This window comes from Callithrix jacchus, chromosome 1 (assembly GCF_049354715.1).
Source record: "Callithrix jacchus isolate 240 chromosome 1, calJac240_pri, whole genome shotgun sequence".
Taxonomy (NCBI): Eukaryota; Metazoa; Chordata; class Mammalia; order Primates; family Cebidae; genus Callithrix; species Callithrix jacchus.
Window position 1 is genome coordinate 134780400 of NC_133502.1, and position 18214 is coordinate 134798613.

Sequence of the window (18214 nt, forward strand, 5' to 3'; positions counted from 1 at the left end):
ATGTCAGAAATATTATCATTTCCACATGTAATAAATTATCGATGAGATATTTCCTTTTTTTCAAAGTCTTAGAAATCTAGTTTATATTTTATACTTAAAGCATGTGTCAGTTTTGAGAAGCCACATTTTAAGTGCCCATTGTGGCCAGAGCCTACTACATTGAACAGTGTGGGTTCAGAGCCTGTGCCACCTTCTATAGTTCTCAATCATGTATTTTCCTATTTCACAGCTTTCTACCAGACCAAACTGCTAACAACTCCTTAGAGTTGGCGGCCCCATTTTACATTTCCTTTGTCTTCACAGTTTATTTCTGTGTGTAGTAAGCTACTAGTAATTGCCTGTTGATATATTAGTAACGTTAATTTTATCTGTGACCTCTTAAACACAGCACACTTACTCCGACTACAGTGTCCTCAGGCTTGAAATTTCCCTTCTCTTCCCCATAGGTATATTATGATTCAATAACCAAATCACCTCTGTTTTGTTATATCTGAATCTCTGGGTATGTCAGCTGAGATTATAAGAAAGAGATGTGCATTATTTGCAGTTCTATTGCACTAGAGAGCAGCATTTTCACAGAATACTCATTGTTCAGACAATTCAGGCAAAATAGGATTTATAGTTGAAATCACTGGAATAATTGCCTCCATTGTTCTTTTTTACTTTCCTAACAGAGACCTGACGTAAGAGTCTCCTGGTCACAGAATACAACCATGAAGCAGAGGCCCTCCAATTCGATTACAATGGCAAAGACACAATTTTATAAGCTGGAACTAAACCACTGGGATAGGAACAGCTTACAAAATTGCAGGGAGAGAAGGTCATGAGGAAGAAAAGAAACTCTAGAGAGTACAAGGACAGTTAGGGGACCTGAAGCAGAGGACAAGATGTGGAGGTTACGAAATTCTGTCAGGGGTGCTAAAATGTGGGGAGCATGCTATAACTGAGAAGCTCAGTTTAAAAAAATGTAGTTTAACCACCCACTTTCCTTTTCTTCTTTCTCTCCACTCTCATCTCTTCATTCCTTCCCTCTCCAGACACTCCCCTCTGGCAATGCCTGCTTATTTAATTATGTTATTGAGAAATTGAGAGGCCAATCTTGAGAAATCCATAGCCAATCTTGAAAGAAACCATACGTGGAGCCCTGAGTGCAGAATCCTCCAGCTTAGTGAACAGTCAGTAACAATTAGTCTACCACCATCGGGCTGAATTTAAAATAATACCAACTAGACCTCCAGATGGATTAAAGACTTAAACATAAGACCTAACACCATAGGAACCCCAGAAGAAAACCTAGGCAAAACCATTCAGGACATAGGCATAGGAAGGGCTTCATGACTAAAACACCAAAAGCATTGGCAATAAAAGCCAAAATAGACAAAGGGGATCTAAGCAAACTCCAGAACTTCTGCACAGCAAAAGAAACAATCATTAGAGTGAACCAGCAACCAACAGAATAGGAAAAAGTTTTTGCAATCTATCCATCTGACAAAGGGCTGATATCCAGAATCTACAAAGAACTAAGACAGATTTACAAGAAAAAACCAAACAAACCCATTCAAAAGTGGGGTGAAGGACATGAACAGACACTTTTCAAAAGAAGACATATATGAGACCAACAAACGTGAAAAAATGCTCATCATCACTGGTCATTAGAGAAATGCAAATCAAAACCACATTGAGATACCATCTCAAGCCAGTTAGAATGGCGATCATTAAAAAATCTGGAGACAACAGATGCTGGAGAGGATGTGGAGAAACAGGAACACTTTTACACTGTTGGTGGGAGTGTAAATTAGTTCAATCATTGTGGAAGACAATGTGGCAATTCCTCAAGGACCCAGAAACAGAAACTCCATTTGACCCAGCAATCCCATTACTGGGTATATACCCAAAGGATTATAAATTCTATTATAAAGACACATGCACACGAATGTTCATTGCAGCACTGTTTACAATAGCAAAGACCTGGAACCAACACAAATGCCCATTGATGATAGACTGGACAAGGAAAATGTGGCACATACATACCATGGAATACCATGCAGCCATAAAAAACGATGAGTTCATGTGTCCTTTGTAGGGACATGGATGAAACCATAATTCTCAGCAAACTGACACAAGAACAGAAAATCAAACACCACATGTTCTCACGCATAGGTGGGTGTTGAACAATGAGAACACAGGGACACAGGGAGGGGAGCATCACACACTGGGGTTTGTTGGGGGGGACTAGGGGAGGGACAGTGGGGGATAGGCAGCTGGGGAGGGATAACATGGGGAGAAATGCCAGATACAGGTGACAGGGATGGAGGCAGCAAACCACATTGCCATGTGTGTACCTATGCAACAATCCTGCATGTTCTGCACATGTACCCCAGATCCTAAAGTGCAATAAAAATATGTATATTTATATGTATAAAAAGAAAAAACCCCATCAGGTTTCACAGACTTAGTGTGAAAGTATTTAAAATACCTCATTTGTAATTTTTTATATTGATTACATGTTGAAATGACATTATTGATATATTACATTAAAAATATTTTATTCAAAAACAAACAAACAAACTGCTTTTCCTCCCACCAATCTTCCTCTCTCACATGTAGCTTTAGAGCTGTGAGCAGCTGAACCTTTGTTCAGTCACAATGCAAACCTTACCTATTCCACAATTTTATAAACAAAATGCTGAGGTGTACTATTTCAAGCCCTATTACCAATTTACATCAAGGCAAAGGTCCCCGAACAGAATGATGGAATTATAATTCTAGAAATCTGCCAATAAACAAAATTCCTTGAATTTTTTCATTATATATAGTTGAAGTTACAAATGTTACCTCCATACAGCCTAATGTTTTAAGACATCTTACAATCTTTATCGAGAAACTGTCAATTGTTTCTGTTTCTTATCAGTAACATCAATCTTAGCTCCCTGATAACTTCTTTTCGTTTAATAACGAATATATCTGCTACTGAATGGAATTGCTTAACTTGGCTTAATTTTACATTTTAAACATCTCCACGTTTTTAACTTTTGGTGCCTTCACATGCTAGTGGAATTTTGACAGAAGAATCTTAAGGTCACATCCAATTTAATAAAAACAAAGGCACAAATGAGGACCCTCAGTGCCTTCTGATGAAGGGCTTGAGAGTTTACTGTGACCTAGCTGTGAAAATTCTGTTAAATTTCTGCTGCTGTTTTTTTCATTCAGGACCTGCACATGTTGCCCAGGCCCTAGCCAAATTTTTCATCAAGAGACACAGGACTCAATATGTTCATGCCGACTACTGAGGGGCTTGAGAGACCTCAGTCTCAATACATATTTGTCACCTGTTAGCTTATGCCTGGTACTCTCAACAAAAGCATGCCTCCTTTCCAATGGAAATGGAAATGTTTACAGATGGAAGATTTTGCTTCTTACTAATTTATGCCCATGTTTAGCAAAGTGTATGTAGTTTGCAGACTGGGTCAATCCATAATGCTTATATTTTTTCTATCTTATGTTTGCTTTAATTTTATTTATTGCAATGTAATTTTAAGTTTCTTACAGTTAATAATAAAAAATTTGGAATTTATATTTTGAATGTGATTTTAAAATTTTATTTTCCGAAAATTAATTTTTATTGCATTTTACAAAAATACTTGCCTTCAATGGGTCTGTTGTCACAGATAGTTTGAGAAACACTAATCTTATTCCTTACTCTGTGGAGTAGGCAAAGGCTACTCCCCATCCCCAACCTTAGAATAGATTTTGATAGAAGAAAGGAAACACAGAGCCCTAGAGGAAATAAAATAGGGGGAATAAAGATTTCAATGAAAAACATTGCCTCCCTTATTAATTTGCTTGAGGCTAGTCCCTACACCTACCTGTCCACAAACCTACCTTTCTATATGCTTTTATTGAATGCACTCTATGTTCAAGGCATTGTCCTTGATGCCAAAAGGTATATCCTTTACTTTCTTTTTTTCTTTTTTCTTTTTTTTTGAGACAGAGTTTCACTCTTGTTGCCCAGGCTGGAGTGCAATGGCGTGATCTTGGCTCACCGCAACCTCTGCCTCCTGGGTTCAGGCAATTCTCCTGCCTCAGCCTCCTGAGTAGTTGGGATTACAGGCACGCGCCACCATGCCCAGCTAATTTTTTGTATCTTTAGTAGAGACGGGGTTTCACCATTTTGACCAGGATGGTCTCAATCTCTTGACCTCGTAATCTACCCGCCTCGGCCTCCCAAAGTGCTGGGATTACAGGCTTGAGCCACCGCGCCGGGCCATCCTTTATTTTCTTCTTGTTAAAGTTCTGGTCCAGTGGTTCTCAGATTTGCCTGCTGTATATCGGAATAACTTGGGAAGGCTTGTTAAAGGGTGTAGATTTCTGAGTTCCATTTGAAAACGCACTGAATAAATATCTGTGTGAATGGCATCTTTAAAGTTGCATTTTCAAAAGGTTTTGAGTGATTTTGATGTCTGGCTTGGTTTGGGTAGCACTATTTTAGCCCTTGGTCACCTTTACCTTGAAATGAGGTAAAATAGAATTAGCAATAATCGGAATGCAAAAAAATGTAACAAACTCAAAAATCATTTATTAAATGCTTTACTTTTCCACAAGATGGATACAAAGAAGTTGTAGTCGAGAGGGTAATTAATGCTGGATACTATAAGCACAATACTCTCACCTTAATGGCCCGGTGTAAGTAGATCTTTAGATCTTGCTCACACAGGGTCCTGTGCATATTTTCCCCGTCAGGCTGTTCCCTGGTGAGCTTTTCTCAAAACAGTAAATCAGAAATCCAGACTCTTTGAATTTGCAATCCCACCATGCTTATTACATTGCCTCCAAGTTGTCCATGAAAGAGAACAGAGAAGAGGATCATATCTGAAGGATTTTTAAAGACCAGGCCTATAAGTGGTGTCCATATCTTCTGCTCACATTGCCTGCCTAGAAGTAGTCACAGCAGCTCAAGTAGATGAAAGGGGACAAAGAAATTGCCTCTTTCCAAGTGTCTGGGAAGGAAAAGAAGTGGTTTGGTGAATACATAGTGTTTTCTCTGCCACAGTTATGTAAAATGTAATCTCTGTTAATCTTTTAAGCAGTCTCATTTCCCCAAAGTAGTGGGGAATAAGACCACTGAAGAAACACATTTTAAGTAAGTACAAATTTATTACAGCAGATTCTGTGAAGAGATTCGCAAAGGGTGTTTGTTCTGCTCCTCCTTTGCCATTTTAAATGTGATATGGTGATGGAGACTTTGATTTTGTCTTATATGTTGTATCATCAGTACCTCTAATAATGAGAGTATATTGGCCATCCCCTATGAAGTCTCCAAAAACTACTGTGGCCATTTTACATTCCAGATATTTTGAGACAAGTTATCTTCTGGTCTACCTCATACTGTCTTTGATAGACAAAAATTCCTCAATACATAAAAGGGAAAGCAGTATTGTTAGAGAAAACAGGGATTCCAACTTTCTAAAATCTGACTAAACCTTGTCTAAAATAAAATTCTCAAATCTTAACTCATGAATTTTACAGTCTCTTGGGGAGATGAATCATCCACTTTTGAAATATCGAGTGTAATATTGTGTATGATCAAACAGTAGTAGCAAATGTGGGGAAATTATATGTAGTAACAGTTAAGAGTTTAGAATCACAGGACAGTATAGGGAAGACAGAGGTCTGTCTGGTTGGAAGAATCTTTAAAGGTTTTATTTACTTTCGTGATACCTGATGACAGCACAGGTCCAAGCTAGATTTTATCTTAAGCCTGAACAAAAGTAACTTAGGCAAAGCTTCTCCAGATGAGAAGATCATGTTATCACACATGATCTTTTCCAGACTTCTCAAAATTCTATCCTTTCTCCTTACCATTGCATCCCATTTTCTATAATGTCTTCAGTAAAGTATGGCTGGAAGAGGTTAGGGATTCTTGTATTTATGTTATACTCCATGAGCTACAATACTGCCAGTAGATTCACCAGAATTCAACTTTTTCAGTTTCCCAGATGCTCTATATTTTAAGAATAACAATTAACCTTGAGGATCCCAAGACCCAAAAAAACATGAGGAAGGGAGAGGGGCAGGACCAGAATGCTTTGTCTTACAGCATGGTGCTCTGGAATTCAGTGTAAATATTATACTTTTGCAAAGCTTCCTTAATATTAACTTCCCTCAGAGTTAGATAATATAAATTTTCAGTAATGCTCCCCCATTTTTATTCTTAATTGTTCCTGGGACTTGTCATTTACTTTTGGACCCCAAATTGGGATCCTTACTGAATTCTACTGAAGGGTTCCAGCTTGAGCCCTTAATAGCTTCTAACCATTAAAAACTCCAGCAGGGCATCCCCTTCCAAGGCCATCATCTTTTTTATAAATCTTGACTGATAACTGACCTATGTAACTGATTCCTCATTTGAGCAGACACCAGGTAATCGGATGCTTCAATATGTTCTTTCATTAAACTTTTTGTCCACTAATATTCTTATCCAGCACCAGATGATCTGGACCTTTCATGGCACTTCCAGAATGTGCTGTACTTTTCCCATAATTTATCAAGGTTGGTCTCTGACACTGTATACAAGAGGACACTGAAAAGGAAATTGTTCTTCTGGATAGGTCTCATATGAATTCACTTCTCTAGGATGGTGGTTGTTATCTAAGTTTGAGGAACTGGAACACACAATTTGGTCTTGCTGAATAAAAAGCAATTTAAAACTCAGTGAAGTTAGGTGATTTAAACAGTCACTCTACATGTTAAAAGTAGAATCCATACAAGTTAGGCGAAGGTACAACCACTGAGAGGAATCTAAATCTGAATATAAATACAACATTTTTATTGAGGTAAGAGATTAGTCACTTCAAATTGTTTTTTTTTTCTTATTAGATTTATGTGCTGAGTAATATACTTCTGAGTAATTATACTCCTTAGGAAATAACTCATCAGAAAAAAAAAGTTGTATGTCCAAAATTGTTCATTGAACCATTATTGAAAAATAGCAGCACGTTTTAAACAACCCAATGTTCAATAAGAGAGGAATGGTTAAACAATTGATGATGTACCTAAATGATAGATTAACAATTTTTTTTTTTTTTTTTTGAGATAGGGTCTCGCTCTGTCACCCAGCCTGAAGTGCAGTGGCGTGATCACGGCTCAGTGCTGCCTCAACCTCTCCAGCTCAAGTGATCCTCCCACCTCAGCTTCCTGAGTATCTGGGCTCCAGGCATGCACCACCACACCTGGCTAATGTATTTTTATATTTTGTAGAGACAGAGTCTCCCTACATTGCCCAGGCTGGTCTCAAACTCCTGGGCTCACGTGATCCCCCTGCCTTAGCCTCCCAAAGTGCTGGAATTACAGATATGAGCTACTGTACCTGGTCAACAATTTTCTAATTGTTAAAAACAGTATTAGTTAAAAATAAAAGTTGATAACTTTATAGCAATTTGAAATAAAATCTATGAGATAATATGAAAATAAAAGGCCAAGATGCAAAGATGTAGATTTTTCTACCAGTAAAACAAAGATTCACTAGGAAAAAGAGGAACCAAGGGAAGCAATCAGAGGACAATGTGGTAAAGCATAAAATCTGTCACTTCAGTGAAGCCTGAAATATAGACAAATGAAAGGCAAAAGAGGCTGGAAAAGTTGCGTTGCAATTCATTTATCAGCTTTAATGCGCTTACACTGTAGATCTCATGAGGAAATAAAAAAAGAGATGATTAAAAAATGTCCCTCCATTGGCCCTTGTCTATACAAGGTCACAATTTCATTGAGAGCTTTTTGTAAACTTGGGAGCATTTTAGTTATTAATATATTCAGATGACATTAATTTCTCAACAAGATTCAATTTATCTTTTAAAATAATAGGCCTGTCTAGAACACACATGCTGCACATACAGTTACCAAATATTTGAATTTTGACAGGTTTTAGGACTGCTCCCTGCCCTTGAATTGAGTTCTGTTTAAAACAGTGTGAATATATTTCTTTAACAGCAAAGCAGAGGATAAGCATACACCAAGGACTCATTATTTTGCCACTAAACAAGTTGCAAAAACAATATTTATTAACCTCCTGGGAATATGTGTTAAGAACAAAAGAAGTTACTCAAAAGATGTCATGGTTTTGCAGGATGAATCCCTTGACTTTGAAAGTGAACTGGAAAGGTTGTAGCGCAGAATTAGAAGGCCAAAGGGGGTTGAGAAATTATATTTTCTATTATCAGTTTTCAAGCAGAACTTCAGCCAACTCTTCCTAGAAAAATGAGACACTGGTTTTTAATGACGTTCAAAGAGGCATGTTGTAATGATACTGAGGAATGGCTTTGTGAGCGGACAATAAATATGTCTGCATATCAATGTTACTGCATTTGAAAAAACATTGCTTAGTTATAGAAAAACCTCAAGGATTAAAAGTGCCTGCGTTAGACACTTGGTCTAGGGTGGTAGTTTGTTTCTCAGGATTTCCATGGTCTATGGGCAGGGAAGCAAAACACTTATACCACAAGTTGTGTATACTGATAACGCACATACATGCTTATATTAATTAAAAACAACAAGCTAGGCTGAACGCAGTGGCTCACGCCTGTAATCCCAGAACTTTGGGAGGCCAAGGCAGGAGGAGGGTCACGAGGTCAAGAGATCGAGATCATCCTGGCCAACATGGTGAAACCCCGTCTCTACTAAAAACACAAAAATTAGCCGGGCATGGTGGTGCGCGCTGGTAGTCCCAGCTACTCGGGAGGCTGAGGCAGGAGAATTACTTCAATCCGGAAGGCGGAGGTTGCAGTGAGCCAAGATTGTGCCACTGCACCCCAGCCTGGCACCTGGCGACGGAGACCGCCTCAAAAAAATGAAAAAACAAAAACAAAAACAAAACTGTAACCATTTTCACACAGGACACCATAATTAACCATAGTTTTATTATTAAATAATGGGCTAAATATCTTCAATCTAGTAACATCTTAGAAAACTTAGTCATTTCATTTATTTGTTTAATGAACATTTATTGAACGTTTATCATATATGCAAAGTAGTATGTTAGGTACTATGAAGCTCTACAGATGCACACAAAGGTCCTGCCCTCAAACAAACTTGGGGATCAGGAGGAGACACAAATAACACATCTATCAGGGACATATGTAATAGAGGACTGAAAGGAGAGGTATCCCTCACAGCTGAAGCTGTTAGGAACCTTGAACTTGGCCTAATAGGTCAATTGTTCTTCTGGTTAAGCACATTCATTCTCTCAACAGATGTTTATTCAACAGGCCAGAAACTGTGTTGGTGATGAGTCGGCAGTGGTGAAGACAGACCAGATCCAGGTCACTTTAACCTTACAGTCTGATGGGGAAATAGATGAGAAACAACAACCACTAAGTAAAGAGAAAATCAAATTATCACAAGTGCTGAGAAAGAAACATTTGATTCCTTGCGCTTCTGTAACCAAATATCACAAGCTAGGTAGCTTGAAACAACAGAACCTTATTCTCTCACTGTTAGGACCAGAGATCCGAGATCAGGGTATTGGCAGGCTTGGCTCCTTTTGGGGAGCTCAGTGGGAGTGTAGGTGCCATGCCTTTCTCCTAGCTTCTGGCGGCTGCTGACAATCCTTGGTGTTCTTTGGCTTGTGGCAGCATAAATGCGTCTGATTCCTCCACTGTCATATGGTGTTCTCCCTGTGGGTCTCCCTCTATGTCCTCTTATAAGGGCATTAGTCATATTGAATTTAGAGTACACCCGAACTCAGTATGACCTTGTTGTAACTTAACTGTATCTGCAAAAAATTCTAATACCAAATAAGGTCATGTCCACAGGACCTCAGATTAGGACTTGATTTTATTATCTTTTTGAGGGACACTATTCAATCCACAATAGAAAAGAATATGATTACATAGATAAAAGTAGTAAAAGAAGAACTGACATTTAAGTTGATTCCAAAGAAGTATCTGGTTGTTCCATTCTAAAAGAGCCTTTGTTCTAGCGTAAGTGTTACCAAAGGAAGGAAAGCAGAAGTTTCCTATTCCTCCAAAAGGGGTTTTTGAGTTTCCTTTACACATTTCCTTAACTGGAGACATGAGGATCGTGGTTTGGGAGACCCCATTGAACTGTCACCTGCATTTGGTTAATATTTGGAGATGCGACCACAGTACTTGCAACCTACAGTCATGAAGAACTTTCGAGACAGTCCCAGTCCTCCCAGTTTCAGTTATTAATGACAAATGTGATTATTTGGATCTTTGCTTTCAACCCAGACAAACTTAGGACTTGAAGGGACATTGAATACAGGAAATAGGGATACAATATCCTAATAATAAAGGTGGTATCACATTCATAAAACATATTAGGAATGCTCATGTGATTCTGAGGTTTAGAAGTTCACTCGTCGTTGTTGTTGGACAGATCCTGAATCAGCTCTCACCCTGAATGCTGGCAAGTATGTAAGTCTTCTGTGAAATAAATTTTAATTGAAAAATGGCATATTAAGAAAACCTCATAAGCACTAGCATTCTACATTCTACCAAAAGATACTTTTTAGGCTGCTCTACTATGGAAAAAGGTAAAGGGTGAACTATAAATTTATAAAGAGAAGGTTCACCTCAAGATTCATTTGTCAGTATTGTCTATCATTTTGCTACCAGAAGCTATTTTTTTTGTTTGCTATTACGGCCAATTACACAAATAAGTCTAGAAAACATTTAATAATTCTCATTGCTCTAGTATATTATGTCACCCATTATTGACCTCTTCCCATCAACAATAAGACTTGAAGTCTATGTCATTATCTATAGTGTCTTTTTTTTTTTAGTCCCATTATCGATAGCATCTTGTTCTATAGAACCACTGTAGAACCACTTCATACTTCTGGACATGGGTTTATAGATGCACTGAAATAAAGCTGTGATAAAAAACAATGGTCAAAGCCTAACCTCTCAGATTACCTGTGGCTCTTCCTTTCAAGATGCTTCTTAAGTGTGTATTTATCATTCCCAATTACAAAGCTCTCAGTATTTATGAATCAGTATGTGGTCCAAGTAATTGGCAGCATGTTTTTACTTCATAAAAAAGAAAAATACTCTCTTTATAAATTTAAATAGTTAACTCAGTATTATCTTTATTTATGGGTGATAGTCCAGTGTGAATAAGTCAAATCCAGAAATAATACACAGAAATTTAACTCTGAATTAGTGATCCTCGAAGCCTGCTTTAGCCCTGGAAACCTTTCCTTAAGCCCAATGTTGTGTGGTAGTCTGACACAGAAACAGATAAAAGTGGAGCTGCTTTTATTAAAATAAGGATTGGAGGCTAGCAATTCCAAGGAACGTCAAGGCTTCTTAGACCTAGTGATCCTCGAAGCTTGGTATGCCTGAGTTCCTGTGGGCAATGGGCTTCCTCCCAGATGGTTGTGAAATGATCCTTTCAAAAGAAAATAATGCAAATTTCTATAGATTTTAATGTTCCCTATATGTCAATAAAACCTACTTAATAGTGATCTAGTCATGTGTTATTATGGGGTACAAAAATTTGATACCATCTACAACCTTCATTATCTTTGTCTTTCCTTTTTATTATTTTATGTATTTATTTTTAAAGTACTATGTTCTTTCGCTAATAAAACGTGGGAACCCATGTTGCAGATGGGCCGTAGGCCCTTTGGTTTGCCTAAATGAGCCACAGGGGGAAAAAAAGTCTGAAAACCTTTTCCTTAAAAACACATTCAATTTCCTGCCTGTCTAGTCTTGGCAACAAGTAGACAAATGAACAAGTTTTCATTCTGGCACATTTTATTTCATCTGGCCACTATCTGATGGAGGTGTGAAAAGCCATATTGTGGATAGCTGAAGAGAAAAGTAGAAATAGCAGCAAAGGGCCCCATTAATGGAAGTAACAATATGTGAAAGGGCTTCACGATGCTGAGAATAGATATTATGTAGCAATTTACTGCTGTTATTATTCTACAGAATGTGCAAATTCAAAAGCAGCAGGATGTCACTGTTCTGTCTCTGCCTGTCTCCCAGCCTCTGCAGTCCTGCCATGCCTGTCTCCCAGCCTCTGCAGAGGCTGTCTCTCTCGTGGCCCAAGGCTCCAGGAACCCATACACAAGATTAGCCTACTCCCATTTTAGGAAGCTGTCCTGAGTGCAACCTCAGGGACAATGTGACTGCCTCACACTCTGACCTGTGCATCACATTCATCTTCACATTATTTTTCCTGTTGTGGTTCAGAATTGGTAAGTGAGGCTTCTCTGTGCCTAGTGACACAAGTCATCCAGAAGCCTGCTACTCAAAGAGTGTTTCAGGGCCCTGCAGTGTCAGCATCAAGTGGGATCTTGTTAAGAATGTAGAAGCGTAAGCCCTGCTTCAGACTCACTGAATCAGAATCCGCATTTTTTTTTTTTTGAGATGGAGTCTTGCTCCACCACCCAGGTTGGAGTGCAGTGGTGCAATCTCAGCTCACTCCAGCCTCCACCTCCTGGGTTCAACCAATTCTCCTATGTCAGCCTCCTGAGTAGCTGGGACTACAGGTGCCTGCCACCACACCTGGCTAATTTTTGTATTTTTAGTAGAGACAGGGTTTCATCGTGTTGGCCAGGCTGGTCTCTCAAACTCCTGACCCTCAGGTGATCCACCCGCCTCAGCCTCCCAAAGTGCTGGGATTACAGGCGTGAGGAATCTGCATTTTTATAAGATTTCCAGGTGATTAGGATGCACATGAGCTTTTGAGAAGCACTGGTATGGAACTCAGTTCCTGCTCTTCTCACCCTGGTGACCTGTAGCCTTGAGCTTGTCCCTGGAGCACACGCTGCCCCCGTGGTGGCTGCCTGCTGCCAGTCCACCCGCTTGTTGGTCTGGCAGTTCTGTCTGGTTTCAGATTGGCTATCACTGTGTTGGGCTCAACTCTTTCCTTACTTTATCATCTCATCTTAGATGGTCCAAAGCAGGTGTTTCCCATGGTTTCCCTTCAGCTATCTGCCTAGTTGATCTTTGGAAACTACATATCCAACTAGGCTCTCTCCCAACACCTGCAGCTCTGCATCCACCCAGTGCTGTCCCACCCAGGCCACTGATCCTGAATATATGAACCAACCAACACTCTGACCCCAGAAATGTCTTTATGTTATTCATATGAAGAATTCCTTTTAAATGATTAGTTCAAACTCCTTAATAATTGATCATTGCCTAAAAAAGATGAAACAAAGTGTCTGATTTTTAAAAAATGTGTTCCTCAGGGACCTATTGGGAAAGCAAATGAAATATAGGTGTAGCACTTGGCTTTAAGGGTATTAACTAACATAGGTATAATTAAGATGTATACAATTCAAGAATAAATCAACATTAAAAATAAAAAATTAAAATGTCCATAGTATGAAAGATACTATAAACAGAGATAAAAAGACAAGCATTGGTTTGGAAGAAAATAATTGCCATATACATAAAATACGAATGATGAACATCTTGAATACATAAAAAGCTCTTATAAATCAGTAAGGAAAATATAACAGCTCAAGAGCGGAAAGTCAGAGGATATGAACAGGTAGTTCACAGAAGAAGAAAAGCCAGTGATCCGTAAAACAAATGAATTAATATTCAATCTCACTAGTAATTGGAAAAATGCACATTAAAACAACATTGTGACAGTATTCTTTATACATAAGATTGTTAATTAAAAGTGTTTATTATAACTAGTTAGGGTAAGAGTGTAGTAAAGCAGACATGCTCTTACACTGCTGATGTGAAAGTAATTGTTAGAATCTTTTGGTGGGTCATTAAAATACAGCTCTACTTTTCAAAATGAAAACATGTATATTCTATGACTCCTTTGTAATTCCTCTTCCAGAAACCCATACTAAAGAAATATGCATACATATTGCATAAAGGTACACAATAATATATGTTAATTGCAGCATATTTTTAAATTATAAAAATTAGAAAAGTCCTAAATGCCTATCAATAGGAGAATAAGTAATGAAGCTATAGTCCATCCATATTTTGGACTACTCTTGCAACTTATATAAAGAATGAGTTATATGTATATACAGTATATATAGCAGAATATATACTAAAGGTTGTAGACAATTTCTTCCCTAGGCCTTATACCTATATAATATATATTATACATATATAATATGTTACATATGCATATCTTTAAAAAATATATGTTATTTCCAAGACCTATAATTTGATTGAAAGCAAGTCACAGGACAATATCCACAATGCAATTCCATTTATGTTAAAAAACCACACCTTTCTATATGTATATATCAATGTGTATGCATATATATATGTATATACATGCATATAGGTAGAAACACTTGAAAAGAGCTAGAAAAACATTTATCAACTAAAATGGTATATTCTGAGGAAATGGGAGTTGATAGAGTAAGAATGAAAGGTTACTTTCATGATTTGTTCACTAATCTTTGTGTTGTGGAAATCTTTACAGTGAGAATGTATACACATATATAATAATGGTATGAAAAAATCTGTAATAATTGTATGATTAAAAAACAACAAAGAGGGGAAAAAGAGGGACGCAATAAAGAGCAAAAAATATTTTACCACTAGACAGCTAATATTATGAAGATGATAAATATATGATGAAGATATTATTTTGATAACATATACATACATTATGTTATATTATCAAGATGGTAATTACTATGGGAAAGCTGAGAAAGGATATAGACAAGTTCCTCCTTGAACCACAATTTCCTCATTTAACAGTTCCCCAGGGTGGAGAGAACGGGGGAGGGGGTAAGTAATCTTTTTCTAAGATTCTTCCAGCTCAAAATTCCATGTCAGTACAGCTGCTTTCAAAGTGCTTTCTAAAGTTGTGCCATTTTGGATTTCAATCAACACTGTATGAAATTCCATTGCTCTTCATCCTACATAATACGTGTATATAGTAGTATTTCCTTGTGGTTTTAAAATGCATTTCTCTAATGACTAATGATGAATATCTTTTTATGTGATTATTTGTCATGTGAAATGGATCTGAGATCATACTATAAAACTTCTAGAAGAAAATATAGGAACTAACTTTTTTGTGTTGAGCTAAGCCAAGATTTCTTAGGACAACACAACTCCCCAACCTCCACCAATCCATTAAAAAAACTATAAATAGACTTCATAAAAGTTATAAAATTCCTGTTCTTTGAAAGATATTATCAAGAAAATGAAAAGATAAAACACAAACTGGGAAAAAATATTTGCAAAATGCCTTTGTGATAAAGCTTTGTATCCAAAATATATAAAGAGCATTTACAACTCAGTAAAAAGAAAACAATCCAGTAGAAAATGATCAAAAGATCTGAAGAGATGCTTCTGCTTTTTTTTGTTTAATGATGACTGAAATTAAAGATTTTTTTTTCTGGGCATTTACTTAGTAAATAGCTGGTGATTAGAGTTCCATCCAGGTTATTTTTGTTATAATAAATGTCCTTTTATGGTTATTTTCTGGAATGTGTAATAAAAAGTGATTTGCTTGAGAATGGCTCATTTTTCACTACAAGTAAATAATTAACAAGATTTATAAACATATACTTTAAAGTATAACTAATTGGAAACGCCCCATACAGAGTGTGAACTAGCTTTGTCATTCCTTCCTTGACAAGGAATTATTGCAAACATTTAATGGAAAGGATGATTAGCAAGAATCTTAGCTCTTCTCTTTGCTTGGCTATTTCCCCTGAGTTTAGCAAAGTAGGAAATTTAAGATATAAACCCACCATTTTTCCCTTTATTTTGGAGTACACTAAACCAAAATGGTATTACCATTTGCTGGTCAAACACTTGCATGGAACCAGAGAGAATGTTTCTGGGGAACTCCGGGTGGGTAATATTTCTTAAACAACACAGAATCCACAGAGTAGCAGTGATTGTACCTGGTTTCTCTGGCTTCCTTAGCTAGTTGTTGCTCCTTAGGTTCACATGCCTTGTGGCCACCTTTCCAAAAGCAGAGTTATCCCCAAGACCCTTTCTTGCAGCCTCTCTTTTTCTTTCCCCCACAGCTCCTTCATCCTATTCAACTATTTACTCCCTCCTCTAATTTTTGTCTTCTTTGGAGTTTAGTTCTGAGGCTGGAGAGGATGAGGGCCTAAGTCCTCTTAAGTTTCTTATTTTGCTAAACTTAGGGGAAATAGCCAAGCAAAAAGAGCTAAGACTCTTGCTAATCATCCTTTCCATTGAATTCCTTGTCAAGGAAGGAATGACAAAGCTAGTTCACACTCTGTATGGGGCGTTTCCAATTCGTTATACTTTAAAGTATATGGTCATAAATCTTGTTAATTATTTACTTGTAGTGAAAAATGAGCCATTCTCAAGCAAATCACTTTTTATTATACATTCCAGAAAATAACCATAAAAGGACATTTATTATAAGAAAAATAACCACATCTGGATGGAACTTCAGTCATAGCTATTTACTAAATAAATGCCCAGAAAAAAAAATCTTTCATTTCAGTCATCATTAAAAAAAAAAAAAAAAAAGCTGAATCGCCTCTTCAGATCTTTTGATCATTTTCTACTGGATTGTTTTCCTTTTACTGAGTTGTAAATGCTCTTTATATATTTTGGATACAAAGCTTTATCACACAAGCATTTTGTAAGTGTTTATAAATTTTGCTAATTATTTACTTGTAGTGGAGAAAGGAGTGAAAGTGGCTATGTATGTTCTGGCTTCAGGGTGAAGCTGACCTATCCCAGCATTTTCAGAACCCTGGCAAAAGTGCAAATGGAGGACCTCATACATTCTCATTTTTCGAATTGGTAATTAGTCCTCATTTAGTTCAGAATGTGAAGTTGAAATTTTGTCTGACCTTTTCATATTGCAGATTTGATGAGAATAATTGCCTTGCTTTAAAATTTTTAATTGTATCCACCAGTAATTCAGTCTGATTATATTAATATAAAAATGTAATGCCTTAGTCACAAATTTTAAGTCTGTTATGCTACCAGATATTTGTCTACTCTCATTTTTTCCAGTTTCTATAGATTTAAACAGACTCCTCTTTAAGTATTTTGTTTCTTTTTCCTTTTCACCTTTTTTTTTGTTCTTTTGGAGTTTCACACTTGTATATTTTATTGTATAATCTCGACTTATACTTATTCTCAGTGATTATGGTAGGCAGATTAATAGCCCCCTTAAGATCTCTCTGTCTAAACTTCAGACTTTTTTATGTTGCAAAAGGTACTTCACAGATGTGATTAAGGTTAAGGATCTGGGATCTTGTATCATCTAGTGAGCATCATCTAGTCATAAGAGTCTTTAAAAGTGGAGAATTTTTCCCAACAGCAGTCAGCACAATGAGATGACAGAAAGGTAAGAAAGACGTGACATGAGGATTCAACCTGTTGTTGCTGGGTTTGGAGATGAAGGAAGGACACCACTAACCAAAGAATGTGGGTAGCCTTCAGAAGCCGAAAATAGTGAGACACATCTTTCCTAGAGCCTCCAGAAAGAAATGCAGTCCTTCATTTTAGACTAGTGACAGTCACTTTAGAATTTTTACCCCCAGAATGGTAAGATAATAAATTTGTGTTTTGTAAGCCACTAAACTATAATAAGTTTTAGGGTAGCAATAGAAAACTAATACTATATGATTAAATTAACACACGACATCATTTAAAATATACAAAACTTAGATACATTTTCATTAAAATTTTAAATTAAAATAAATATAAAAATTTTAAATAAAATTATTTTTATATGCCTTTTCAAAAAGGTTTTCTTTGAATATTACATTTATCTTATATTTGATAATCTTATCAAACATCCAACATTAAAAGCAAATTTACAAATTATAACATATAAATATGAAAATTTAAAATAAAGGTATTTAAGTTAAACTTTTAATTCTTTAAAAATGTAATTAAATCTTAGTAAATATTTTCATGATAGTAAAAGTTTTAGCAATTCCTGTGTTTTATGTTCATCTAATTGCCAATACATAAATCATTACAACTAAGCCTCTCTCTATATATACAAATTCAAGACAAATATGAAATGCTTGATATTGTAAAATGTCCTTAAACAACCATGTTTAATTTTACAAAACTGATTTAATTCAGAAGTACCTCTAGAACTATGAATTGGAACATGAAGAGAAGCAAAAAAATTAGATGCATGGTACTCCTGGGAAACTATACTTATTATGCAAGAATCTACTGCAATCATGTTATCTGAGAGGAATGATCTGACAAGTTAATTAATTTGTCTTTTCTCC